The following is a 26,789-nucleotide window of genomic DNA, read 5'->3' on the forward strand; positions in this document are numbered from 1 at the left end:
ACGCGTCCTGCCCCTGGCAAGCCTGCGCGTTTCGCTCCTGGGCGGGATCACCCACCTTTTCACCTGAATGGGTTTGGAAAAGCCTTGAGCACTTTCCAAAAATTACACCTACTCCAGAGGGTGGAAGATTTACCACCCTCAGATGTTACAAGAAAAATGTGAGGCGTCCTCTAAGGGCCTTCCGGGGAGGAGTCTGTGGCTCTCAGGGGACTGCCCGCTCCGGTTGGCACAGATGAGTTCTCATGTGTCTAATCAGGTCAGCAGGCGCACGTATCTTGGGCTTTGCGGCAATACGGTTTCTGCTGCAGGGATCTCCTTCTGTCCTCGTGGAGTGGAAGGGACCATGGAACCCAAGGCACAGGTGTGGCTGTGTCCCGATGGTGCCTTCTTTGCAGAAGCACAGCCTTGCCAGTCCCGGGTCTCAAAGGGTAGGCACCGTTCTGCGTGCTTGCCCAGCTCACATGGGCGGGCTGTCTCCGCAGCCCTGTTCTCTCCAGGCTGTGAGAAGAACCCCAGCCCCTGTCCCCTTGGTGTGCTGCAAGGCTCCTCTGGCCTGGACGTGCTGGCAGATCTTTGATCGGTCCCTGGCTACTCAGATATTGCCCACTTTGCCTTTTTTTTTTTTTTTTTTTTTGACAGGCAGAGTTAGTGAGAGAGACAGACACAGAGAAAGGTCTTCTTTCTGTTGGTTCACCCCCCAAATGACCGCTATGGCCAGCGCGCTGTGCCGATCCGAAGCCAGGAGCCAGGTGCTTCCTCCTGGTCTCCCATGCGGGTGCAGGGCCCAAGCACTTGAGCCATCCTCCACTGCCTTCCTGGGCCACAGCAGAGAGCTGGACTGGAAGAGGAGTAACCGGGACAGAATCCGGTACCCTGACCAGGACTAGAACCCAGGGTGCCGGCGCCACAGGCGGAGGATTAGCCTAATGAGCCGCGGCGCCGGCCCACTTTGCCTTGTTGAGAAGCAGGGCTGTCCCCCCACACCACCACCAAGGCCTGGTGCTGTGGTACAGGCGGGCGTTCATGGTGTCGTCAGAGTGTGTGTTGTCCTTGCGTTTTCAGACGCCGTCAGAGCAAAGCCGCCCTCCCTGATAGGCCATACTGCTTGAGTCTGCACCCTCCTGGTCTGTCCGTCTTGTATTGGCCAAAAGTAGCCCCGGATAGGGGCGTGTCTTAGCCTCATGGCCTGGCCTTCTGGCTGCCCCTCACCTCTTGGAGAGGCTTCCTGTTGTGCCATTGCTTCCACGCCAGCCAGCGGGAAACCTCTCACGCTATGCCTGCACACAGGGCTCCCTCCAGGCCTCTGTGTCGTCACATGCCCGTAGCATCCCTTTATTAACCCCGGGCCTGAGGTACCGCTCAGCTGTCCTCCCATTCAGGATGCGCCCCTCCCCCGTCCCCACCCTTCCAGTCTGTGGGTAGCTGTGTCCGTCCCTCTGTGGCGGGAGCAGTCACATCGTGTTGTGGCTCCTGTGTCTGCCAGCCCTGCAGTTGCAGTGAGAGCCCTACAGTGGGCCCAGGAATGCCCATGAGATGAGTGACCGTAGTGAGGCTGATCGGGAGCTGGGTAGGCTCTGCAACGCTGAGAGTATGAAAACTTCCAGGAACTTCGAGCCTAGAGGAGAACCCCAGCATCCCGCAGAGAGCCAGGACGCCCTACAATCCAGGCAGCGGTGGTCCCCAGCGGCTGGGCTGCCTGTCTCAGGGGGTGGTCAGACTTCTGGGTGAGCACCTGGGAAGGGCAGCGTTCGCCCTCGTCAGCGGCAGGTGGGAGCCGTGATGATTACCAAGTGCTGAGTAGCACCTGCAGCGTGCACGGCTTCAGCCCCGGGACTGTGTGTGATAGGCACTGGGTTCAGGGCCAGTGGGCCTTCAGGGCTCCCTCAGCTCCTCCAGCATCTGCCTGGCATGTGGGAGCTGCTCCATAAGTGCTTTACGACTGAGACTAGGGGAGAATTTTCTGGAAAGATTTTGCTGCAGCCAGATGGAAGGGCTGCAAATACCAAGGAGTTAATTGAGGCTTTGCCCTGTAGGCGGTGGGGACTCAAGGACGGGTGTGTGCAGGGAGGGGCGTCTGCACCACACGGGGCGCGCTCACCCCATTATTTGCCCTTTCCGGCGTGACTGAGATGCCAGATAATGAGGTGCTGGGCCGCACAAAGCACTTCCTTGTGCCGCAGAGGGGCAGGGCCGGCCTTGAAGCCAGTTGGCCACCGGCCTCCTCCCTGTCATTTATGTGCAGTGGCAGATCGGCGCGGGCTGCCAGGCGGAGCCGGGGCTTGCCTGCCTCTCCAGGCCACCGCCTCGGCTTGCTGGCTGCGGCTCGGGGGCTGTAGCCCTGCTGGGAGTCCTGCCCTGGGAGCTGGCCCTGCTGTGCCAGTGCGTTCTGGAAGGATTCCGAGCAGCCGGCCTGGCCCTTTCAGGACTTGTGACGCAGTGGATGGTCCCTGTGGGCTGGGGGTGGGAGGTTCCACTGACCCTGGATTTCCTTCCCACCACTGCCTCTACCTCTACCCCAGCTCCAGAAGCCGGCTCCGTGGCTGCCCCTCACCCTGCCCAGAGACCACTGTGACAGGGTGCAGCTCACAGGCCAGCTGTCAGTCCCAGGAGCAGTTACCCAGTTTAAAGGGGAAGGGGTTACGGTTCCTTTCCTGCATGTCACCAGGTGGCCCCTGGTCTGGGCACTGTGGAGAGTGTAGAGCAGGGGTGCTATAGAGTAGGCAAAGAGAAGCTGGGGACAGAGCTGCAGGCACAAGGCGTTCCCCTGAAAGACAAGACAGGAGGTCACAGTGTGTCCGGCAGACTGTTTCTGGGAGCGTTCCTTGGGGGAGGTGGGGAGGTTTCTGCCTGGCCTTGAAAAGTGGAAGAGCAAAAAGACCTCCAGGCAGAGGGCAGAGCTTGGCCAGAATCGTGGCAATTGGCAAGGACAGGTGGGGTCTGATGGGGAAGCTGTGAGTGGCGGATGGGGCCGTTTTCAGAGGCTCTGATGGCCTGATGGGGCTCTGTCCCTACAGGGACCCAGGGCAACCCCGAGGCCCGGCCCACCACAGGCACTTTGCTAGCATGGCAGGAATTAATAGGCATTCGACTTCCAGGCTGGGTTAGGTCGCCCCAGGAAAGCTGGTGCCTGGCCAGACTGGAATTGGGCCCCCACTGTGCTGGCCACTCTGTTGGCCCAGCCTTCCAAGAGCTGTCACAAGTGATTTCCGAGGGACAGCGACAGATGGGCGAGATGGGAAGGCCTCTCCTGCGGAGGCGATGCCCTCTCAGACGCCCGCTGCAGCTGCGGATGGGCAAGCGCTGGCCCCTCCTCGCTGGCCCCTCCTCGGGCACTTCAGCTGCCCCAGGAGGCCGAGAGAGGGAGGGGCAGGGGGAGAGTGAGAGGGAAGGGGGAGAGGGAGAGAGAGAGAGAGAGAAAGGGAAAGGGGATTTCCACTTCCCGTTTCAGGGCTGGGAAAGTCATCCTGAAGTCGGGAAGCCTCCCGCACCCCACTCCCCAGCCTCGCTTCCTCCTACCCAGCTCTGCTCCTCGGTGATTAAAGGGCAGGTGAGCAAAGGGCAGGTGAGCGGTTTGAGGTGAGGTTTGTAACTAGGTGACAACTGAGCGTAGTGGGTGGCTTCTGGGTTTACTAGGACATCTGAAGCTCCTACTGTGTGCCACATGCTGTGTTCAGCTCCTCTTGGCTTCATGCTTGCAGCAGCCTTCCTGGAGGTCCTCATGGGATTGCCACTTCTCGCCGACCCAGCTTCCTGGAGGTCCTCTTGGGATTGCCACTTCTCGCCGACCCAGCTCTGTACAGACAAGGCGTGTGCTCCGGGCGGCCCCGCCCCAGGGCCTGCGCCCCGGACCTTGATCCCTGGCGGTGCCTCTGGGAAGCCAGACGTCGCGGCACGCTCCCTTGTCTGCCCTGGCGCTCCTGGCGGGATTTATAATTAGAACCCCCGGCAGCTCCAGCTAATGACTTCCTTGGGAGGTTGATAGGCACCAACCCAGGAGAAAATTGAAGAACGCGAAAGGAAATAGGCTGAGGATGAAGTGGTTCCCACCAAGGCCCAAAGCACTGTCTAAAAACGTATGCTTGAGACTGAATTGGAACGGCTACGTCTTGGCAAGCAGGAAGTCCTTGCTGTACCGTATGGCGATGAGCTTTACTGACATCACATCCCTCCAGTGGAAGCACCCCTCGGAGCCAGCCCCCCAACTTCCCCCAAAGCCCCAATTCCTTCCCACTGCCTTTTGGGATAGCGTTCAGCTGCTGTAACCTGGTATTCAGGCCCCACCCACTCCCTACATGCTACACCTAAAGCTCACTGGAATTTTTTTTTTCCTAAACTATACAGTTTTTTTTTTTTTTTTTAAGATTTTATTAATTTGAGAGGTAGTTATAGACAGAGAGAGAGGTCTTCCATCTGCTGGTTCACTCCCCAAATGGCTACAACAGCTGGAGCTGGGCCAGTCTGAAGCCAGGAGCCAGGAGCTTCTTCCAGGTCTCCCATGCAGGTGCAAGGGCCCGAGCACTTAGATCATCTTCCACTGCTTTCCCAGGCCGTGGCAGAGAGATGGATCGGAAGTAGAGTAACCAGAACTAGAACTGGTGCCCACATGGGATGCTGGCACTGCAGGCAGAGGCTTAGCCTACTGGGCCACAGCGCCGGCCTGACCTCACTGAATTTTGATGGCTCTGTACCTTCACCTGTGCCCGTTCCTGAAGTGCACCTGCCTCCCCCATCCCCATCATCCCATCCTGCCTGGTGAGCATGGGCTTAGCCCAGTTCATGCCCCCTGGGGAAGCTGTGTGAAGTCATCTCTTCTCTCCCACCTGTGGGTCACGCCTCTGTGCTTGGTCTGCTGCTGGAGGCTGGGGGCTTGACAAGAGGCCGTCCCTGGGCAGAGGTGACAGGCAGGCTCATCATGCTTGGGGTAGGGGGAAGGGGCCTTGCCAAACACCAGGACGCGCAGAGCTCGGCTCAGTTTGTTACCTAGTGGTAACTGCACTTTCTCGCCCTCCGGCCCTGCTTGGAAGAAGCTACGTACGGTGTGGCTTTTGAGCGCGGAGAAAAAAGGGCTCCAGTAAGGAGGACGGAGGACGTGTCCTCATACCGCCTCTGCCCCAGTGCCCCCAGGCCCAGGCCCCTGGAAGCTGACCTCCCTCTGAGCATCTGAGGGCAGCAGCTGCATCGCCGTCCGGCCCTGCACACCCGTTGCCTCTGCTTCAGCGCGGGACGCTTTCTCTGGCTGGAGTAAAGGCCCTGAGTTCAGCATCAGAGCCTCTAACCTCGCCCCACACTCCATTGCTAGCTTACAAGCTCTTCAGTAGCGTGGACTGATCTCTGTCTTTTTAAACATTTGTATTTATTTATTTCCATCTGATCTGAAAGGCAGAGAGAGAGAGAGACAGAGAGACTATCCATTGGTTTACTTCCTCAGCATCCACAACAGCTGAAGCCAGGAGCATGGATCTTTGGGTCTCCCACGTGGGTGGCAGGTGCCCAGGTGCTGGGACTGTGCCCCTCCCACCTCTGAGCCATTCCCCTGCCTTGGAGCTGACACTCCCACCTGGGCCCAGGACAGACCACCTTGTCCCCCAGGAAGCTGCTCTGGCCTCTCCAGTACTGCCCCTACCACCCCACCCACCCTCACTGGTGCAGAGCCGGGGTCTGGTCCTGGGCTCCCTCTGCAGCCTGCCCTCCACCGTGCCATGGGTGTTGATGTGCCTCTGAGGCGGCCCCAGCATGAGCGATAACTCAAACGTGTGACTTTGCACACGTGCTCTCGTTCTCTTCTCCAGCAACCTCCATGGTCATCCTCTCTGTGCTCACGAAGCCGCTGAGGCTTGCGCAGGTCAGACTGGATGCCAGCTGGGGCCCCATGGGGCTGCAGCGTGGTCCTGTCCCATCTTGCCTTGAGCCCTCCCTGCCTCTCTGAACCTGGCCATGCAGCCTCTGCCCACAGTGAGGTCTGAGCCTCCGAAGGAGCTGGCTCCTGCAGACAGTGGCGTGGCCGTGGGCACCGCAGCCATGGTCACGGGGAGCGAGCAGTGGGGCGCCGTCCAGGTTTCTGAAGTCTCGAGGAGTCTCATTCCCTGGAGCAGCTGCACTGCAGGAACTAGGTGACCACGAATACCCCTGCCTCGGACCCTCGATCCCTGCTCCTGGCTCAAAACGAAATCGACACCCAGGGTTGAACTGCCCCCTTCCCCCCCCACCCTCGGCCGTGGGTTACCTGAGTGGCCTCAGTGCCTGCTGGGTAGCTGGGTATACTCAGTCACTGCCCCTGCTGATGTAGGCCCCAGGGCCAACAGTGTCTTGGCCCTAGGCAAGGGGCCAGCCTCTCTTGGGTATTTCTTAAATCAGAGCAGTTTTTGGGCACCCCGCCTGTTGAAATTTTTTTTTTTTTTTCTAAAGATGTATTTATTTGCAAGGCAGAGTTAGAGAGGAGAAAGGGCTCTTTCATCCACTGGCTCACTCCCAAATGGTCACAACAGCTGGGGCTGCACCAGGCTGAGGTCAGGAGCCTAGAACATGATTCCGGTCTCCCATGGGCCATCCTCTGCTGCTTTCCCAGGCGCATTAGCAGGGAGCTGGCTCATAAGTGGAGCAGGCAGAACTCGAACCAGTGCCCATGTGGGATGCTGGCAATGCAGGCAGTGGCCTAACCCCTCGTGTGCAAGTGGGTGAACGTGTGCAAGGTGAAGAGCTTTCTTTAGAAAGCTGGACTGGTGTGGCCAGGAAGTAACAGAATGCAGTGGGGCCTATGGGGGTCTTGTTCTCTCTGCTGTGGGTGTGGGAGTACAGGGGCTGCAGGTGGTGAACCCCAGGAATCATGAGACCCATCCTTGCGACCAAGGCCTTGGACCCTCTCTTTGGATCTCACAGCCTGAGTAGCAGCGGCACACACAGGCCAGGGCCAGAGCAGCCCCTGACAGCGTAGGAAAGTCTGGCATTCAGCCTGCTCTGGGGCTTAAATGCAAAATGCATTTTCTTTTGGTAACGGAACCCATTTTGCGAGGTCTTCCTGATTTAGATGCAGTGGCAAATTAGGAAAGAGTTGTATTTTTTTAGGCACCCAGTCCCCTGCTTTGGGGACTGCCTTGGAGGCCGGCCGGCCGGACAGCAACATCCCACAGTGGTGTACTTGGCCAGCGGCATGGAGACAACTCGTGCAGAACCCTGTCCTGGGCTTTTGTCCCCGGCCAGCCACCCTCCTGCCAGCCCTGTCTGCTCAGCCAGCTCCCGGCTCCTTGCTCCCAGCCCGTCCCTGTTCCTGCCTTTGTTCTCTGTTTGGCAGCCGTGCCCTGCTGGGGTTTCATTGCCTCTGCCCACCACCTCTCTGTGGGGAGCCCCTGCCTCCTGTCACTCCTGCAGTCTGGCCTTGTCCCCCTGCCTCTTAGAAGCCCAGGCAGCTCCCAGGCTGGCTGATGACCCCTGCAGGGAGCAGAGAGGAGAGTGTCCCTGTGCTTGGGGGTGAGGGCAAGAGGAAGCAGGGGAAACGGGTAGACCTGCTGCCTCCCTGTGCTCTGTGACCTTGGGCATGTTTCTTAACCTCTCAGCGCATTTCCTTGATTATAAATGTCATTTTTTTAAAGATTTATTTTATTTATTTGAAAGAGTTACACACAGAGAGGAGAGACAGAAAGAGACAGACAGAGAGGTCTTCCATTCGCTGGCTCACTCCCCAGTTGGCCGTAATGGCTGGAGCTGCGCCGATCCGAAGTCAGGAGCCAGGAGCTTCCTCCAGTTTCCCACATGGGTGCAGGGGCCCAAGGACTTGGACCATCTTCCACTGCTTTCCCAGGCCACAGCAGAGAGCTGGATTGGAAGTGGAGCAGCCGGGTCTGGAACCGGCGCCCATATGGTATGCTGGTGCCTCAGGCAGGGCATTAACCCACTGCACCACAGCACCAGCCCCATCAACTTTATTTTTTCATTCACATTGCATTGGACACAGGGACCACAAAGATGCATGGACTCAGACCTTGCCCTGGAGCCCCCAGTTTAGGGCGTCTCTGTAATCATGGGAAGATAACTTCTAGGTATATGAGAATAGCAGGTGACACTCAGACTTGGAACCATCCGTAAACTCTGAAGTGCAATACCCCGGAAAGAGGGTTGGATCCTGGGGCTGCCAGCTCCATTGGATATAAAGTCTGGAGATCCTGTCCAGGCTGGCACCCATGCACCACCAGCGTGAAATGCATGGGCTCAGGCACACATGTGGAGGGGCGAGGGGTCAGGCAGAGTCGGGGCTGGCCAGCCAGACCCAGACTATAACACCAGGGCGGGCAAGATTCTGGGAGCTGTTGGAGTTCTCCAAATGTCGTTTGAGCTGGTTTTTAGAGACGTCTTCAACTTGTCAGGAGTTAGGGAGACTGCTTTCAGTCTGTGGGAAGGGAGCCAGATGTTTTGAAAAAGTCTTGCTGGAGTGTGACAGACTGAAATGCTGCTCCCGAGCCCCTCCTCTGGGCCAGCCACCTGGTGTCAGGGCTGCCTGTGGGCCCGTGGCTGTCCCTGGCCAGCCTGCGAACTCTCACACATAGGACTGTTGGGAGTGATCGAGGCTCAGAGCACAGCCCCTGGAAGCTGCTGTCAGCCTTTGTTGTGTTGCTGGTATGCTGGTCCCGTCCCTGCTCCCTGGAGTGCCTGGCTGTCCCCGTGGCTCAGTGGAGAGAAGGGAGGGTCTGGGGCTCTCAGGCTCTTGGCCACCCGCAGAGCTGTAGGGCCCTGGGGGTGCCTGGGTTTGCCCGATCTGCTGAAGCCCAGCTGCTCATGTAGACGCTGAGATCATCGCCTCAGTGGCCGCCCAGCCCCAGCCAAGGTCTTGCAACATCGCCGAGGGCTTTGGCGGGGGGGGGGGGGGGTTCCTTGCGCCTGAGCCCTGCGTGGGCCGAGCCCTGGGCTGGCGGCACGTTTTAGCAGGTCCACAGTGGTGTCATTGGCAAAGAGTTTCCTGTGGCTGTGCTCGTTAGGGCTGAAGAAGCAGAGGTTTTACAGCTGCCTTTTGTTCCTCCCAGATGCTAATAAACTGTTTTAAAACTTGGGTTAAAACGCTGCTTCTCGGGAGGAGGAGGGGGACTTGGGGAACTCTTGGCATCTTGGGTCACGGTCTGCAAGGTCGGCACCCTGTGCCTTGGTGAACATGGCTGGTGTTTCTCTGCAATAGTGGGGCGTGAGCAGGAAGGCCCTTGCACCCCACACTCTGGGGTAGGGGTTCTGTCCACGTGCACCTGCTAACCCAGGACTGCGGTCCTGCTGGCAGACTCCTTGGCTCTTGACTCGACTTGTGCAAGTCACTTCCCCGGGTTTGGGAAGCAATGAAATGGGAGAAAGGTATCGGCACACACCTGCTGCTGCCAAGAGGCCAGTGATTGTCCATCATGGATGCACCATAGCTCTGCTTCCGGGATGGTTTGGAAAGCACTGACCCCCAACCCCCATTTTGGCCCTCTTAAGTCAGACTCTCTGGGGGCGGAGCTCAAGCCTCAGAAGGTTGTGCAAGCTCCCCGGTGGTGCTGGTGTGCAGCCTTTGGACTGGAGCAGGGGTCGTCGCTAACCTGCAGCCCCTCGGGCCAGGCCTGGCTGCTGCCTGTTTATGTAGCAATTGCTCCTGTGTGTGGCTGCAGACCGTGAGCCCCAAGAGGCCCTAAAGTTGCCGCTGTTTGGTTCTTTCCAGAAGAGATGTGCTGACGCCTACCTAGACCGTCCCCTCCTTGGGGGGGGGGGGGGGGCACTCGGCACCTTTGTCCCTCCGTCCTCAGCACCGGGCCCGCTGTGGGCATTGTGAGTTCAGGGTGACCTGATGCTGCCCATGCGGCACCCTGCCTTCCAGGCGCTCTTGGAGAAAGAGGGCCTGTCTTGGCTGAGGCGCTTCTCCACTGAGCATGCTGGGTGTCTCCCTGGAGATGCCAGGTTCTGCATCTCATCCCCAGGTGTTGCGCCTGGGGAAGAGCGGCACCTGTTGGTCCTTAATGGCAGCAGGGCCTGGGGCTTCTGGAGAAAATGAGAGAAGGACCAACTCCTGAACACCGGCCCACTTGGCCCCCTGCTTTGGGGCACAGTGAAGCTCCCAGGAGGAGCCTGGGGTTTCAGATGGCAGGGAGTCTTAGTCCAGGGCCTCCTGCCTGCCAGGTGCCCCACTGCCTTGTGCGCGGAAGTGTCCAAGCTCATTGGTTCCCAAATACCTCTTCTCTTTTGGACATTCTTCCTAAAGACAAGTTGAAATCTTTTCCATACCCTCTACCCATGGATCCTCACTCTCTGTGCTCATCTGCCCCCAGTTCCTCAGATCCCCCCAGACACCTTCAGTCACACCCGTGAGATAGAGTCTGGGCTGTCCGTCTTGGTGACCAAGAGCTCTTCGAGCACAGGGCCGGGGGCCAGTGCTGTGGTGCAGTGGGTTAATCCACCTGCCACACCAGCATCCCAGTTTGAGTCCCAGCTGTTCCACTTCTAATCCAGCTCCCTGCTAATGCACTGGAGAAAGCAACAGAAGATAGCCCAAGTGCTTGGGTCTTTGCACCCACGTGGGAGACCCAGATGGTGTTTCAAGTTTCTGGCTTCAGCCTGATATAGCCCTGACTATTGTGGCTATTTAGGGATAGAAGATTCTCCTCTCTTCCTTTCAAATAAATAAATCAATCTTCCTTAAAAAAGAAAAAAAAAAAAAAAAAAAACTACAGGGCCCACAGCTGATGTGGCTGTCCAGGAGCCCGCTGGTTTGTGCAGTGGACGGACCTGTAGTGGAAACCGCCAGGTCAGCACGTCCCGCCATCTGGTCAGCCACGGGAAGCTTTGCAGACCACAGGAGCACAGCTTCACTTTAAGTCCTGGGCAGCTGAGGCGGTCCCGCATGCATGTGACAAATTGTGACATTATATCTCCTCCCTGCCCTCCTGCAGTCAGCTTTATGGGCGTCAGAGCACTCAGGGCCGTGTGCCTTCCTGGCTTGCCCCTAAGGTAGGAGGTGCTCACCCAGCCCTCTCCCCTGGCAGAGGAGCCCCTGGGCCATAAGAGAGCTCCCCGCCCCGCCCCCCCCCCCCATGGGGCCCCCTGCGTTTATGACATCGCTGGGCCAGGAACGAGGTTAATATTCTTAATGGTGAAGGGTGAGCCCCATGATTACGGGGGCTCGTGCATCAATGGCGGAACCCGTTTTACCTGTTACATGCCCTAGGAATGGGGATCCAATTTTCTCCTGAAAACCCAAGCCACTTTGGGAAGCGGTTCCCAAATGCAGCAGGCAGTGCTGGGAGGGTGTCAGCGTCTCACAGCAGTTTTCCCTGGGTGGAGGAGGCTGTGCACAGGGCTGGGAACCTTTCCTACCTCACCAAGCAGGCTTGCCCAGGCCAGTCCACAGGCTCAAAGGCTGGGGTGTGGTAGGTCCAGTTAGGGGGCCCAGGTTGGCGGGGAAGGTTGGGACCTTCTGTGTGGCCCTGTTACCTCTCTGTCAGGGGATAACATGACAAGCCATGGGGACAGGACGACTGGCACAAGAGCCCTGGCTGGGCTCCCCCTTAGCTAGCTGGGGGCATTGATGGAAGAGCTCCAGGGCTTGCTTCAGAGACCTGTGAGTTGGCAGGACCCCCTCCCACCAACCAGGTGGCCCACGACACCTGTGTTATCACCAAGAAGTGGACATTAGGTGGCACCCATGAAGGCAAGGGGTGCCTTTGGCTGTCTTACGAGGGCACTGCTCCAAGCTCGTCCTCTGGCCCCCCTCCGGCACCACCACCACCACCTCTGAGCTGTGAGGCCTGTGTTGCTTGCAGGCTGATGGACCCAGCCAGAATTCTACAGTGCAGATGTGTTTAGTGTTATCTCCAGTTGGCTCACCCTATCTTGAAAAACGAACCAATTCTACTATCACATTCCCTTTAAAAAGATTAAAAAAAGAAAATTATGTGAAAGGCAAAGTGACAGCAAGAGAGGGAAAGAGATGTTGCATCTGCTGGTTCACTCCGCAGCTGGGGCTGGGCCAGGCTGAGACAAAGAGCCAAGAACTCCATCCAGGTCTCCCACATGGTGGCAGGGGCCCAAGCACTTGAGCCATCATCACAGCATCAGCAGGGAGCTAGCTGTGTCGAAAGTGAGGAGCTGGGGACTCCAGCCAGTGCTCTGATATGGGATGCAGACGTCCCGAGGGGTTGCTGCACCACGACAACGCTGGCCCCAACATCCCCTTTTCTTGTCAGTCCTCATGGGAAAAAAAAGAAAAATGGGTTTTCTTTGCAGTCATTTGAAAACAGGCCGTGTGTTTGAGACACCCGGAGTGTGCAGGGCAGGGGACGACGATGTGTTCTTGTTAAGGAAGCTGGGGGCTGAGGTTACAGTTTCCCTTGTGGCTGCCAGTGCCTCCTGGGCTGAATGGAGGCTGCCACAGGCCAAGCTTCGGGGATGGGGAGTGGGCATTTGGTGGGTGATTAAGATTTAGTATCCAGGTGCTTGGTTTGAAGTCCTGGGAGGCAGCAGGTGATGGTTCCAGCACTTGGGTCATTGCCACTCAAGTGGGAGACCTCGGTTGAATTTCCAGCTCCTGGCTTTTTACTGGCATTTAGTGAATCAGCAGATGGGAGATCTCTTTCTCTGCCTTTCAGTTACATTAATTAAAAAAGAAAAGTTCCTGGGGTATGGTGAGGAGGTGCCTGGGGCTATTCATGGGGTGCTGCTGTGAGCAACTTCACCGTGCTGGCGTGCCTTCCCTCTAGTTTAGGAACAAGGACTCTGCCGTGCAGCACTGTTTTGGGGGTGTGGAACGTGTGGGATCCCCCGGGCAGGCAGGGTGAGGGTAGAGGAGGGTGAGAGCAGGAAGCCGAAGAGCAAGTGCAGACTGCAGGCGGAAGCCCTGCTTCCCCAGGTGTGGCTGGGCAGGTGCAGGTGTGTGGAGTCCCGGGGCAGCTGAGGAAGAGGAAGGGTGGCTCCCAGCGCCTGACTGATGACGGGTGTGTCTGGGTGGCCCTTGCCCAAGGTTGGCACCTGTGAGCCAGGTTGGCAGAGCCGCGTCTTCTTCCTGTCAAGCCTCCCGTCAGAGATTGGTGCTGCTGCCAGGAAGGAGCCAGGAGAGCCAGTGCGTTGGCGTGACACCAGCCATGCTGGGGCCTCCGGGGCCTCCAGGAGGTCGCTGAGCATCTCTGAGCTTCGGTTTTCTCAGCTGAACGCGAGGTGATGGAGTACCCGCTGGTCCTCTGTGGCACGGGTGGGAACCCCTCTTCTACCGAGGACCGTTTGGGCATTTATAACATCGTTCACAGCCACACGAAGCTGTCAGCCTAAAAGTCCCACCTGCGCTTGCCTTGGCAGGGCCGACCCCACCACTTCATGGCCTTATGCAGCCTGCCAGCCAACAGACCCCCATCCCTGCTCAAAAGCATTCAGGCTTGTCCACAGGCCTGGTCTGAGGTTCCTAGGACCCCAGGCCGTGGGGCTCGGTGCCTGTGAGTCACAGGGGCCTGGGTCTCGGCAGAGAGGCAGCTGGGAGTTTGCTGGGGATGCCTTGTGACAGCTGCACCGTCAGCGAGGAGCTGTCCTTTGCTGTGCACTTGATTTACGCAGCAGCAGGGGGTCAAAGTTTGCTGTGTCGCAATGAGAGGTCTGGAATTCAGCTCAAGATACCTCTGTTCCCATTAAGCAGAGAATGTTTCCGGTGTGGCAGGTGATCGATGGCCTTCCTTTGGGAAGGGGATGTGACCTTGTGCCTGGCTCAGGAAGCTCTCTGCAGTCGGTGCTGTGTGGGTGTTTCCTAGAGAACGCCCTGTGCTGGCCCAGGGGGAGGAGTGGGGCAGGGAAGGCAGGGAGCTGAAGCCACGACCTGTGTACCAGCCCCTGGGGCCCACAGAGAGGGTGTGCTGTCAATAAAATGAGGTTGAAAGGACCGAAATGCTCACTGGTCTGATGCTTCCCCTAAAAAGCCTCGTGATCTCTGATAAATGTGGACCTGACAGGCAGCTCTTGCTTGGTTGTTTGAAAGGCACAGAGAAAAAGATCTCTTCCCCCTGGGTGGCCGAAGCCCAGGAGCCAGGAGCCCCATCCAGATATCCCGTACAGGTTGCAGGGGCTTGAGCCATCCCATGCTGCCTCCCAGGGTGTGCATTAGCAGAAGGCTGGATCAGAAGCAGAATCACTGGGCCTGGAACTCAGGCGCTCTGATGTGGGTTGTGGGCATCTTACGAGCTGTGCCAAGCTCCCGCCCCAGGGGTTTTTAGTGGAGCTAAATTAGTTCACTTGGAAGACTGTCCCTCTGCCCCATTCCTCGTCTTTGTTGTTTGTTATTGTTCTTTCCCTTGTAAAATGTGGGTGGGGGCAGAGGACCATTGAGTGTCTGCTGGTGGTTGGCATCCTGTGTCTTTCCTTTCCTCATTTGTTGTTATAGCGACCCTTCCCATTCTACAGGTGGGGAAACCGAGGTGTTGGCAGTGTGGCTTAGCTAAAGGTGCCCAGCTGGTGAGAGGAGGGTATTAGAGTTTGACTTCAAGCTCCCCATAGAAACTTCTGGTTGTAGGGGGCCACCTAGGTCAGTTCCATAATTTTGGGGGACCACCCCATGCGGAGTAAGAATGCATGACCCCTCATTCCAAAATGAAGAATTTCAGGACGCTGACAGCAGAGCGTTAACATAAGTGCAGGACTCTGTGGGACTGCACAGGGCCACATGCCCTTGAAGCTGGCCCTGGGGACCATAAATGTCACAGTCCCTGATGTATTGGCATTTTAACATGAGTGCCCATGGTACTTAACCCAAGAAATAAAGTGCATGGGGCCAGGCCCTCACCCTCCCCAGGGCCCCCAGTTAGAGTGCTTCCTCTGCTCTTGGCAGCCCTCTGCGAGGAAGCTGGACTTTGAGAAAGAAGCCACTCAGGGAATGGTGAAGGCGAGCCCTGGAAGAAGGATGTCAGGGCTGCCTGCCTGGCCTGCAGAAGGTTTGTCCTGAGACGTCTCTTCTAGGGCCAGGGGATCTAAGATTGGGACTGAGGTCACCTGTCTCGGAAGCCCAGGCCAAGCGTGTGTAGGGTGAGGCGGGGGAGGAGCCGGGCTGGTACTCTGTGACCAGGAGCAGCAGGGGTGTGGGAGAGCCAGGCCCAGGCAGATTACTGGGTTCGTTGGCCACAGTTGTGAGTCAGTGCTCTGGCCGGACTCCCCTTGCTGGACTGCTCTGTGTAGGGCAGGCCACAGTCCGCCCTGCTCCTCTGAGCTATGCTGGAGCTCATACATCCGACCTCACAGCCCCTGTAGGGAAAACAGATCACCCTGCATGCAGTGCCGAAGTGCACAGGAGTACATGTGTGTCTGCCTATGTGCACACGTGCGTGTGCAGGCTGAGGTGCAGGTGCACACGCCGGGCAAATGTGCTGGGCACAGAGATGGCGCATACCGTGGGCTGTGTGCACTGTTCTAAGTGTGACAGGCTCTTTCTTGATTTCTTTCATGTATTTGTAAGGCAGAAAGAGAGAGAGAGGTGGAGACAAAGCCAGTCTTCTATCAACTGCTTCACTGCCAAAATGGTTGCAATGGCTGTGGCTGGGCCAGGCCCAAGCCAGGAGCCTGGGACTCCATCTGGGTCTCTCACATGGGAGGCGGGCCCCCAAGGATTTCTGTCATCTTCCGCTTTCCCAGACACATTAGCAGGGAGCTGGACCGGAAGTGGAGCAGCCAGGACTCCAACTTTCTGAAATGCTCTGATGTTAGATGCTGGCAGCGCAAGCAGCAGCTTAGTCTGCTGCGCCACAATGCCCACCCCAGCATGTGACAGATAGTAAGTCATTTAAATGTCGCAGCAACCCCATGAGGTTGGTCTTAGTCCTGTTCTTATGAGGTCCGGGTAGTCACGTCACCTGCCCAAGGTCACCCAGCCTGGAAGTGAACAAGTCCTTGAGTGACAACACAGTTGTCTGTGCTGCCTTTAAAAACATTTTTTTTTTTTGTAAAAGATTATTTTATGTATTTGAAGGGCAGGGTTACTGGCCAGGGACTTGCGGGTGGGTCTTCCATCCACTAATTCTTTCCCCAATGGCCACAACGGCCAGGGCTAGGCCAGACCGAAACCAAGATCCAGAGCTTGCTCCAGGTCTCCCACTTGGGTGCAGGGACCCAAGTACTTGGGCCATCTTCCATTGCTGTCCCAGGTGCATCACCAGTGAGCTGGATCAGAAGTGGAGCAGCTGGGACTAGAACCGGCCGTTATAGCACAACACAGGCCCCAAATAGCTGCATCTGTGCTGTCTTCAACATGGAGGTCTGGCTCTCTGCTAGGAAGAAGTGGGTGCTGTGTTGATTCCCTCGCTGGCTTGCATCTTCTTACTCCAGGCTGGGGCAGAACAGGGTGGGGATGGGCGGAGCCGACTGGACTCCCCCAGCTGTTGGAAGCACATAGGGTCTTCAAAGCAAAGGCTGCCATGGCCTAGAATGGACTATATGATGACAGGTTAGATGGGCATCTGTTGGGATGGGACCAGGGACCCGGGGCATGGAGGAAGGCTCTAGGAGTAGAGGGGTTCCTTGAGTCTGGAAAGCTCGGTGATCCTGTACCCACCAGTCTGTCCCCCAGCCATGATCCTGAGGAGCTGTGGCACAGTAGCAACCAAGTGAAGAGCTTCTTCCAGGTCTCTCATATGAGTGGCAGGGGCCCAAGCACTTGGGCCATCATTCACTGCTTTCCCAGGTGCATTAGCAGGGAGCTGGGTTGAAGGTAGAGCAGCTGGGACTTGAACCAGCGCCCATCTGGGATGCTGGTGTCACAGCTGGCAACTTTGCTGGCTACACCACAGCACCGGCCCCCTGTTTGAATCAGTAAGTAGATCTGCTGGCCTCTTGTGTGGACTGTGCAGGGTGTCTCCTCCCTTTCTGCACTCCTGGTTGGGGTCTGAGCAGGACAGGTTTGCACAAAGAGAAAGCTGGGGTCTAGGTGGTATGGGGAAAGGTGTCACTGGAGGCATGTGGTATGATGGGGGAGCGAGCCCAGATTTCCGGCATCTCCAGCAGGAGAATGGGGGCGTCAGGGGTTACAGTAGACTCAGTCTGGAGAGGTCCGTCCCTTCCAGACGTTCTGCACAGGCACTTGGGTCCAAGGAGCAGCTCTGAGTTCTCCCTGAAGCCACCAGGCTGATGTTGGGACCTCTGCAGGGACTAAAGACCCCGCCTTGGCTTCGCCCAGGGGTGTCCTCAGGGAGGTGCCTGCGTGATCCCGTGGACAGCCCAGGAGAGTGGCGCATGGGCTGTGTGGGGGAGACCGCTTGCACTGAGGAGGGGCTTCACGTTTGCAAGACCACAGTCTGTTGAGAACCCCCAGCAGGACATGGGCACTGAGATCTTCTGTGTTCACAGCACAGAGACAGGCTCAGGGGAGCAGGGACGTGGCCAGGAAAGAGGCCAGGTGGACAGGAGCCCGGGACAATCTGCCTGGCTCACCCTGCTTCGATTGGGGTATCCTTACCAGAGGGACCCTGGCTGCCTCCGCCTCTCCCCTGGAACCCTTCCCAGCCCCAGCCACACATGCTGTCAGGGCCTTTTCCAGCCGGCTGGGCGCCGCATCCCTGTGCCCAAGGGCTTTTCCCAGAAGCTGGGAATGGGGACACCTGTGCCCACACACACGGAGGGATGGGTGTCCAGCCCTCATCTCATCTACGCCTGGCAGGGTCATTCCGAGGTGTGGGCCGGGCTGGGCTTCCCGGTGTTTCCTTGCCCACTTTGCTGGCTGCTTTCCCTCTGCAGTCCATGGTCCCAACCTCACGTCTCCTCTCGGAGAAACCACCTGCTCCAGGCTCTGTGCCTGGGGAGCCTGGGGCCTGTACGGGAGGGGAAGGGACCTTCTGTGCATTTGACGCCTCTGCTTGGTACACATCAGCTGAGGAGCTGCTACCCTTGACCCTGCAGCCCTCGCCAGGGAGATGAAACTGATGTGTGCCCATCTTCCCTGGGGCCCGGGCACTGCCCAGAGTGGGGGAGCAGGCCTGCTGGTCCTCACCTCCACATCCCTGCGCAGAGCCCGCTTCCTGGTGTGCACAGGCAGGCCATAAACAGCAGTCAACGCCAGCACTGACACAGGTGACATTCCCAAGTGCCGGGTCTGGGGACAGTCTCTTAGCCTGGGTGACTGCACGTGACAAAGACCTCCCCGAGACAGGGTTTCCAAAAATGAACCGACCCGGCCAGAGCTTCCACTGTCCGTGAAGCTGAGTGTGGGTGAGTGGGCTGACTGTGGTCACCGCTGTCCATCCTCAGGCTGTCCAGGGAGGGCAGCTGGTGTCTTGCAGACACCCCAGCCTGCCTCGTGGGAGCTGTGCATGAATCATCCTGATGGCCCCACTCGGAGAGAAGTGAGCCAGGTTCCCGCACCCGGCCACTGAGTTCCCACGCGCTGCACCCGTCCAGAGCTCGCTCTCAGTGCCGAGCTCCGGAAGCAAACGTGGGTGGGTGAGGCCCCCTCAGGGGGTCCTGCTTACCCTTGGGTCCCACACGGGGCACGAGTGCCTGCTGTCAGAAGTGCCCTATTGTGCAGGAGGGGCCCTGGCTTTGGGGCGCTGCTGTTTGGGTTTGCATACTTTTCCTGTGAGCACACTGGAGCTGTTCTTAGTGCCAGAGCCTCTGGACCCGTGAGAAAGCCTCACGGGCATTCCTGATCCTTTCCCTGGAAGCGAGCAGGGGACAGACCGGCCGTGTCCGTGCAGGATGGAAAAATGCCCTGAATTAAGCTGTCACGGGCCCCTTTTGGGAAGCAGGCCAGCTGTAAGTACGCAGGTCAGTGAATGAGTGAGATTCTCTTGTGCCTGGGATTGGCAGGAGTCGGGTTTTGTCACCCTGTCACCAAGAGTTCTGCTGGTGTCACCTGTCAACTTGGAAACCCCCAGCGATTCCTCGTCCAGTCTTCTGTAGGGCCTGCCTCTGTCAATGGCCAAGTGCCTCCTCAAGAACTAGGTATCCTCTATAAGACAAAAGAATCCATCAGACTGGGGCTGTGTTGAGATGACGGCGACGTTGTTTGAGCACTTGCTGTGTGCCAGACCCGGAATGCCAGCTCCATTTTACAGATGAGAACGTGGAGGCACAGAGAGGGCGACGACTTGAGCCATCTGCTGCCTGTGTACCTGCACTTGGCTGGTCCGTTCCCCTCGCTTTTCCTGTCTTAGCCCTATAGGAGAAAGAAGAGGCAAACCCTCCTCTGACCCTGCTTGGCTGGGGCTGGTCTGAGCATTTTCTCCATGGTGGCCCAGCCCCAGGGAGGGCACGTGAGCAGGAAGTCTGAGGGGAAGGACTGTCTGGGAAGGAGGGTGATCGTGGGTCGCAGCTCTCAAGATGTGACCCGTGTGGACCTGGTGTAGCCTCGGGCCCACCTCCTATTTGAGCTGGCTGTAGTGACAGGCAGTGGTTCTCCCAGGGGGGTGGTTATGCCCCAAGAATTTTAGGGATGGCTATAAGAAAAAATTGTTGCATGAGTATTGCAGAAGCAGTGTGGACCTTTGAGTTAGAAAACATGGCTTTGGTTACCTGTTTCTGGCGCTGACCTTGCTAAATTCATCCCTGATCTATTCCCAGTGAATTAATTGACAGACAGTGGTGCCTGTTCTCTCGTGGTACGGGTAGCATGGCAGGCCAGAGTTCTTTGCACAAACCATGCACAGGCAAGAGCGTGAGAAACAGTGCAAGGAAGCAGCCCACCTCCCAGCAGGACTACAGGCCTGAGGGAGCTTCTGTCCTGGGGAGGGGAGGGGGTGGTGCTGACCTCTCTGGAGGCCCTGCTGAGAGCTCTAGGGGTGAGCTGTCGCTGAGTTCAAAACAGAATCTCCCACTGCCTGCGAGATGGCTGAAAATCTGACCCTTCCACCTGGCAGTGAGGTTCTGGAGCAGGCCTGGGCTCTGCCCAGCCGGTTAAACTGAAGGAGAGTGGGGTGTGCGTGTGAGGGAGGTGGGGGGCAGGAGAGCAGGGCCCAGGGGAGCTGGCGGAGGCTGTAATTTGGAGTGCATTTTTCCTGACAAGCTGCAGCCTGCAGGTGTCTCGACAAGCAGCTGTGGCGTGGGAGGGGCAGGACTGGAAAGACCAGTGGTGACCCCCCTCTCCTCCAGGAGGTGGGGCAGGTTTCCCGTGGAGCCCCAGGGGCCAGGGGGAGGCGGATCCTAGCCCAACACAAGGACAGCTGCCTTAACAGTGCTGGCACAGCCCTGGGGGGGAGGGGAAGAGCTGTGTAACTGAGTCAGCCCTTAAAGAAAGCAAGGGAAGCCGTCTCAAGTCGGGTGGAAAAGTGCCTCCCTCCTCTCTGATTTCAGGAGTTACAGCTGACTGCAGGAACGGAGCTAATTAATCTTCCCCAAATTAATTTCCTTACACGTCAGAAATGATTTATTGGCATGCCTGCAAGGAGAGCTCGTCCACAATGGTCAGAGCCTAGGATGCAGAGAGGCAAGCAGGGAACACTGGCTTGTGTGGCGTCCCCATAGCCCTGTGTGGTGTCACAGCCAGGTTCCGTGGAGCCCATGGAGCCCCGGACATGGGACAGAAGTGGGGAACGCATTTGCTGCCTCCCGCGCCCAGGGGGCTGGCGCAAGGGTCCCGAGAGGTTCTCCACCCCTTGGCCACATGCCCCAGCCAGGAGGTGCCCCTTACCCAAAGCATCAAAGCAGGGAAGTTTCCCTTCCGTGCTGAGAACTAGGACAGCTGTTGTCATCCTCCACTGCACCATTTTTCTCTGTCATCACAGAGGCCTGGGTCAGGGTCTCTTCTCGCGTCTTCGCCTCCGTTTTCAGTTTGTCATGGGCAGAGTCTGTGCACTTGGCCAGGTCCTGGACACCCAGCAGGTGCCCTTGTCTTGTGCTAAGAACATAGCCTTTTCTGTAGAAACCCCGGCCACTTCTCACAGGTGGTTCCTGACTCGCCTCCTCTACCCCTCACAGCAAGCCGAGCAGGCTGATGGCTGGGCCCTGTGTCATTTTGCGGGTGATCTGCAGAAGCTGAGGGAGCTGAAGTGGGCTGCCCAAGGTCGGCTCGCGAGGCCACAGCAGAGCCGGTTCCAGGGCCCGCTGGCGTGGACTGTCCCTGCTCGGCTGTGCCCTTGGTGCGTGCCTCTCGCCCTTCAGTTTGCACTCCTTCATGCTGCGCCTCTGGCCTGTGTGCCTGAGTGGAGTCTGCGCTGGGACGATCCAGGGGGCGTCCACTTAGCTGACCTTCCACCCTTGGCAGAACCGTCCTAGAGCCGCTGCTTGGACACCCTCTAGCAGGAGCTCCCTTTCTCAGGCGAGATGTCCTTTAACGGCTGTCCTGTGTCCTTGCTGAACCACCGGGCTTGGCTCTGTGGGTCCCAGGACCGCGCAGAATGTCTGTCCGCAGCCAGTTCCCCACCAGCCAGCTGGTTATCATAAGCCGCCCACAGACCCCTCCAGACCCAGGTTTCTTTATTACTTCCTCTTGCTCGGCACAGCAGCGGAGGCTCTCTCCTGTGGCCCTCAGGCCTGCCAGGGCCTGCATCACAGAGGGTCCCCAAGAGCACCAGGACTACTCTGGGCCTGCCTAGCCTCTGATGGGGACAGAGGCATGGGGCCTTCTAGCTGCAGTGGCCGCCTGGTGCCCCCACCTACTGTCAGCCCCCCTTGAAGGAGCCTGCCTGATCCCGAGCGAGGCAGAGGGCCACCGTGCCTCTGCTCCTGAGTGCCAGAGAGCCCTGGCTCTCGTTACCCTGCGGGCCCGCTGCACATGTGTCACACATGTTTCTAGCCAGGTGGGTAACAGGTGTTGAGTCACGATGGGGTCGGCACCTCGTGGTTGTGCACTGGCCTCCTTGCTCAGATGCAGAGTGTGTAGTCTTCCCCGATAGTGAAAGTGGCTCCGATGAAAGGGGCCTTGGTTGGCTTGGGGTCCGTGACCTCTCGGTAAGGTGAGCAACACTTTGTGGGAGCCTCAGCTTTGTCAGAGATCAGGTTCCCAAGGGTCTGTGATCCTAGTACTGTTATGGAAACTGAGGAACAGCCTGGATGGTGCCTTAGTGAGAAGACGGTCCCACTGGGACCATGGAGAACCTTCTCAGGAGTGTTCACGTGCAGTTTGCCATGGAGCAGAACAGAAAGAAATCATGGGCTCGGGGAGAATCTGGGGCCCTGTGGGGGTGCCGCCCCCTCACTTTGCAGGGAGGGGAGAGCAGCCCAGAGACCCCCTTGTCCAGCCAGCCCAGGGGAGGGCTGGGGCTGCCCTGCCCTGGCGTGGCTAGCTGCCGTGGACAGCAGGGCATGAGGAGGTGGCCGGGGAGGAACCAGTGGAGACAGTGTGGGTCTCTTCGGCTCTTCCTGGCACTGCCACCAGGCCTTCTTCCTGGAGGAGTTTGCCCCGGGCCAGGTGGACTTGACCTGAACGTGTCTGTACTTTGGCACAGAGAGCCTTGCCCCGAATGGCCCTTGGCTCCCCTCCAGGGCAGGGTGGTGGTCTCACCTGCAGAGCCCTCTCCTCCCTGATCAGGCCCAAGGCTCCGCGTCCTGCCTTCGGGAAGTGGACCAAGGCCAAGGTGTGTGGGGTCATCTCACGCCAGCTGACCTCCAGGGCAGGAAGTAGGACAGGTGTTGCATTGATGAACAGGGCTGAGAAGGAGCTGGGAAAAGTGGAATTCCAGCGTATCTGGAGGTTTGCCGGTCCACCCGTGGGGGAGGGGCGGGTTCCAGCTTGCTGTTTCCCAAACTTTCCTGATAACCATCGCCTGGTTTGCATGCTTAATATGGGGATTACTGGGGGCTAGAAATCTGTTTTCTTAGCAAGCATTGCTGCCTTCAGGCAGGTTTGAGAAGCAGCCTGTCTACTGAATGCTTTTTTGTTGCTCTTTTAAATTTGGGAGACACAGAGGGAGCTCCTGTCTGCTGGTTCACTCCACAAATGCCTGCAATGGCTGGAGTGGGGCCAGGAGGATGCTGGGGGCCAGGAACTCAATCCAGGTCTCCCCCTTGAGTGGTGGAGTCCCAAGTCCTCCCAGATATGCGTTAGCAGGAAGCCGGGATCAGGAGCCAGAGTCAGGCTCAGGTACTGTGATGGGAGATGCAGGTGCCTTAGCCCGGGAGCAAGGAACACTGTACAGCAAGTTCAGGTTTGCATAAAATAGCAGGTAGAGGTTCTCCTTGTTTGGCAGTGCTAACGTTGACTCCCCCCAACGCCCATCCCCCTCCTTCCAGAGGAGAGGTCAGTTTGGAGCATCCTTCTCCCCAGACCTTGTCTTTCAAGGAAGAGAGATACAAGTTTCTGTTGTCTTTTTCATGGATAGGTGGCGTGTTACAATTACCATTCTTCAACCTCCTTTCTTTCCATTCAAAGCCATGAAGAGAAATGGGTTTTCTTTTTAAACCTCATCACATCCCACAGTACGGAACTAACACCGTATATGTAGCAATTCCCCTTTTAACAGCAGTCACTCATGCCTCCTCTTTGGTTGCTTCACTGAGCATCCTTGGCCACGTCTCCTTGTGCACACTGGGGAATAAATACTGAGACATGAGACGCCTGGGTCAGACTGTGTGCGTTTGGGGGTTTTAATAGATCCTGCCCAGAATCCCCCCTCAGAGTGGCTCCGCCTCTGTGCATTCCCACAGGGAGCACAGGGTATGGGTTCAGGGCCCCGCGTAGGTGCAGCTGTCTCACAAAAGCAACTAAAGCACCCCTCAGTGTGCAGGGCAGTGTGGCCACGTGGCAGCACCCACTTCTCTAAGGTTTCCTCTTTGGGGATGGATAGGACGACTACTTCCTATCACAAAACTAAACTCCTGTGATAAAGTCGCCAGAGCCCAAGACAGCTGGAAGGGACCGAGTTCTCCCCAACAGCGTGTGTGCAACATAAAGAGGAAGCACAAAGAGCCAAGGCTTGTGTGTAGCACATCGGGGAGGCAGTGGCTGAGCTGGGATCTAGAACTCGAGCTCGGGAGTCGGGGTGAGGGCTGGCCTCCAGGCCCAGTGGCTGGCTCCAGAGAAGGAGACTGTGGGAGTCCTGTAGCGGCTTTGGGCTGACCTGGGGTCTGTGGTTTTGTTAGGAAGGAAGGGTTTTTGGCCAGGGGTTTGGTGCCCATCCCAGAAGTGATTCGGCAGCCGCCTTCGACAGCCTGCCCTGCCTGCCGCAGCTGTCCCCGTAAACCCTCAGCCAGGATGGGACCGGCAGCCTGGGTTCCCAAGTCACTCCTGTATTTGCCCCGACGCGACCATGCAGGCCACAGGAAGGAATCTGACAGACGTCAGATCTTGGCCAGCCTGAGACCGAAATCAAAGGAAAACTTCCTGTGTGCCCAGGTAGCCTGGTCTGCTGAGAAATCCCTGCTGGTTCCCTTCTGGCTGGATTGTTCTGTTAGATTCAGGGCACTTGTTCGCTAACTGGGGCGTTCTGAAGCAAAGCCGGAGCCAGCCGGCGGGGCTCAAGCCCACCTCGGGGCCAGGGACTCCTTCCCTTTCTTTTTAAAAACTCAGAGGAGCAGCAAACTTCACTCAGACCTCCTCCGGGGCCGTCCTGCCTGACGGAGAGCCCTGGGCAGCTTGGACGGTGGCCGGGGCTCGGCCCTCCAGCCTAGGGCCTACTTGGCTCTCCTAACACCTGGTTCAGTCTGTCTCCCTAAGCCAGGCTGGATGTGCGATAGACACCCTGCTTTCCGGGCTTCAGGCTCTCAAACCTCCAATTCCCTTCCCTCCACAACCTCACTTTGAAGTTCAAAAGCAAATTGATTAAATATTCATTTTAGGAACCTTCCAATTTGCTTCTTAAATGAACAGAATCCTAAACTTTTTTTTTTTTTTTTCTTAAATGGAACGGTTTTTCAGCTGTCGGCAGGTATAACGGGAACCATATGTCAGCAGAGACCGGGGGCTCTTCCGAGTTTTAGGATTTGTAAATTCTTATTGAAACGGAAGTCAGTGGGGCAGGCAGCTGGGGGCCCTGTGACAGCCTGAGCTCAGATCTCACTTTAATTAGAAAATACAGATAGCGCCTGCTGAATCGCAGGCGTCCCAGAGCGCCTGTCCCAGGGTGAACAAAGATACGGCTTCCATCCCACAGGCCCCGTGTTGACAGATTGCAGAGCCCTTCCAAAAAAGCTGGCGTGCTGAGGTCCCCCTCCTGGTTCTCTGTGCTCCCCAGCGAATCCCTCCGAAACGGTGATTTTCTTGGAGAAATATTCACTCCTTTAGACCACATGGAGGCTGTTTGCGGGGAAAAGTGACAGCAGAATTGTCTGGGGGACAAGGGCGGAGAGTCGGTGCCGGCCACGTCAGGTGCTTCCTTGTCTCCATCCTCGGGTCCCTTGAACTCCGAGACCCCTCACCCTGCACCTGACCGGCATCTGAGCCATTCTGTCAGACAGATGTCTGTCCCTGTGTCATTTTCTGCCTAATGTGTTTTGCACATGGCAAAGCAGAAGTAGCAGATGAAAGGCATGGCCAAGCCAGCACTCACCCCCACCCCTTCCCAGCCGGGTGTCACTGAAGCTTTGAGAGCCCCCAGCAAGGCCCTGAGCACACTGTCCACATCTGGAAGTGGCTCCTGCTGGGAGGCAGCCGGGGTGCAGCTGCTCCGATGTCCTTGGCTCCAGGCAAGGGTTTTCCACTCCAAAGGCTGCTCTTGTGTTGAGAGCATTGACCGCCGCATACTCTGTCCTGTCATCCCCAGCCGGCCCCAGCCACACGCCAGGGACAGAGCTGCCTGCGAGCATAGAAGCATAGTGTCCCGAGCAGCTGCCCGTGGTCATCCCCGTGCACCCTGCCAGGCTGCTGCCACCAGCCACCCTTTACTAGGCATACAAAGGGGACTTTTTCCCCCTCCCCTGGGTTTACAGCCCCTCAAATGCCTCACATTCCAGGAGCTGGGAGAAAGGGGAGGCTCCCGAGGTTTCTAATTAAACCCTCCATTTAAATAACAATTCCTGGGACCCCGGGGTGGAGAGAAATGCTGACCTACCCCTCTTTAGAGACCCAGCTGGGTGACCACAGCCCGGAGACTGCTGGCTTTTCCTTAGCCCCGTGTGCACGCGTGACCCTGGAGGGCAGGCACAGGGACTGCTGCCGAGGCTGGGATACAGACCATCCTGTCTCCCACCCCCGGCCTGTGTGGTCCCCCCTCCTTTGGCCACATCCCGGGTCTCTGACCAGCCCTGGAGTTCTCCAGGCAGCCCTCTCCCGCCCTCCTCCTGTCCTCCCGGTAACTCTGTGTCCCTTGGAACTTTTCTCTGGCGCAGGCCCAGCCCGGGGCCTGGCATTCCTATCTCTCTGAAGAGGCCCTGGAGGGCCCCCAGTTGGGTCCTGCCCTTCCACCCTGGGCTGCTGTCTGTCTGCCCATCGCTGAGCTGCTCTTGTGCTTCTGTTGGGTTTCTGGGGCTACCGTCATCTTTCCTGCGTGTTGATCTCATCACATTGCTGTGTGATGACCCAAGGCGTGGTTGCACTCCAGATCTGGGGACAGTGAAGCGCCGGCTGTAATTATCTCTCGCCGAGCACATAGCCTCAGCCCGCACCAGGAGCGGGAGCGCCAGTGTTTCTGGACTCTGATCTCCGTTTCAACTTTTTCTATTGCACTGAACTGAGCAGTGCTCCTTCCCTGAAGATACCCTGCAGGCTCCTGCCTCCGTGCTGCGTGCATGTACTTACCACCAGCCAGGTGCCTCTCTGATCTCACCTTACTGCCCAGGGCCAGCCAGACGGCGTGCTCGGGCTCCAAGGACACCCCCCCCCCATTCTGGACCAGTGCCAGGGTGCATTGTCTGACTTGTCACCCCATGCAAGATTTGGGGCTCCCGCAGGACGAGAGCACCAGCTCCCTCTGCCCCACCTAGCCCAGAGGATGTTTGCTGCGAACCAAAGTGAAGCAAAA

At 57.8% G+C, this 26,789-nt stretch overlaps 1 protein-coding gene across 1 annotated transcript in view; it reads left to right on the forward strand.

Annotated features, from left to right (window-relative positions):
* The window catches only part of SHB (SH2 domain containing adaptor protein B), a 123,300-nt gene that overhangs the window by 21,670 nt on the left and 74,841 nt on the right, over nt 1-26,789 (forward strand).

This window comes from Lepus europaeus, chromosome 12 (genome assembly GCF_033115175.1).
Source record: "Lepus europaeus isolate LE1 chromosome 12, mLepTim1.pri, whole genome shotgun sequence".
Lineage (NCBI taxonomy): Eukaryota > Metazoa > Chordata > Mammalia > Lagomorpha > Leporidae > Lepus > Lepus europaeus.